Raw genomic sequence first — 1,161 nt, forward strand, 5'->3', positions numbered from 1 at the left:
ATGGATGGATGGATGCAAAATGTTGATCATCAGATAAAGCAGGTTTTAGTTTTTAGGGTTGAGATTATTTGTCCTTTACTTTCGGCTCTTCCCTCTTTGGGGGTTGCCACAGCAACTCATCCTCCTCCATGTCACCCTGTTTCCTGCATCCTCTGTCCTCACTCTATAACCCCACCTCATACAACATAGCTGGTCTCACCACTGTCTTAAACCTTTCCTTTGACCTTTGATGTCACCCTTTTGTCACAAATCACTCCTAGAACTTTTCTCCATCCACTCCATCCTGTCTGGACTCTCTTTTCACCTCTTTACCACACTCCTCATTTTTCTTGGACAGTGGACCCCAAGTATTGAAGTCCTGCACCTTTGTGACCTCTGCTCCTTGTAGCCTCACTGTTCCCTCTCATTCACACACACACTCTATCTTGTTATGGCCGACTTTCATTCCTGTTTTTCAAGTGCATTCCTCCACCTGTTTAAGTTATTTTCCACTTGTTCCCTGTTCCCACCACAGGTCATGATGTCGATAATGTCTGCAAATGACTTACACAACATGAAAATAATAATGACCAAACAGTCATCCCTTACACATTAAAACAAGGTTAAATAAGGATGTCTTTGTGTATAACACTAAAAGGTTAAGCATCATTCATAAAAATGCCCTTGAAGTATGTCCATAAGACTAAATACTTAATGTCAGCCAGCCCTACACCCAGTGAGCCCAGTATGTAGAGGTTGACAGTTGCTCCCATACTTCTAAATAACGACATAACTTCTGAGATGGTTCAGCCTCATACGAATTCCCAGTTCTGTTAATTAAAGTGGTGTTACACGCAGGAGCCTCTGAGCTGGTGCCGCATACAACTACAAGATCTGCACATGGCTAATTGCAGTGAAAATTCACTCTCAGGCATCTGTGTCTCCTGCACCTTTAGACAGCACCCGCCTTGAAGGCAAATCACAAATATAGCTTATTAAATAATCCTCCTATTCTCTCAAACTGTGCAGCAGCTTTCTGTGCAGGACCCTTTTCCCAATTACAGAGCATAAAGGGCCAGAAGTTGTCAAAAGATTATTACAGAGTAAAGTCAGTGGTTGGGGATAAAGTTAACTGCTTTTATTCACAAAAGTGCAGCTTAAAATAAAACATATTAGTTCATT

Source organism: Nematolebias whitei, chromosome 17, assembly GCF_014905685.2.
Source record: "Nematolebias whitei isolate Nwh7 chromosome 17, NemWhi1, whole genome shotgun sequence".
NCBI classification, from domain to species: domain Eukaryota; kingdom Metazoa; phylum Chordata; class Actinopteri; order Cyprinodontiformes; family Rivulidae; genus Nematolebias; species Nematolebias whitei.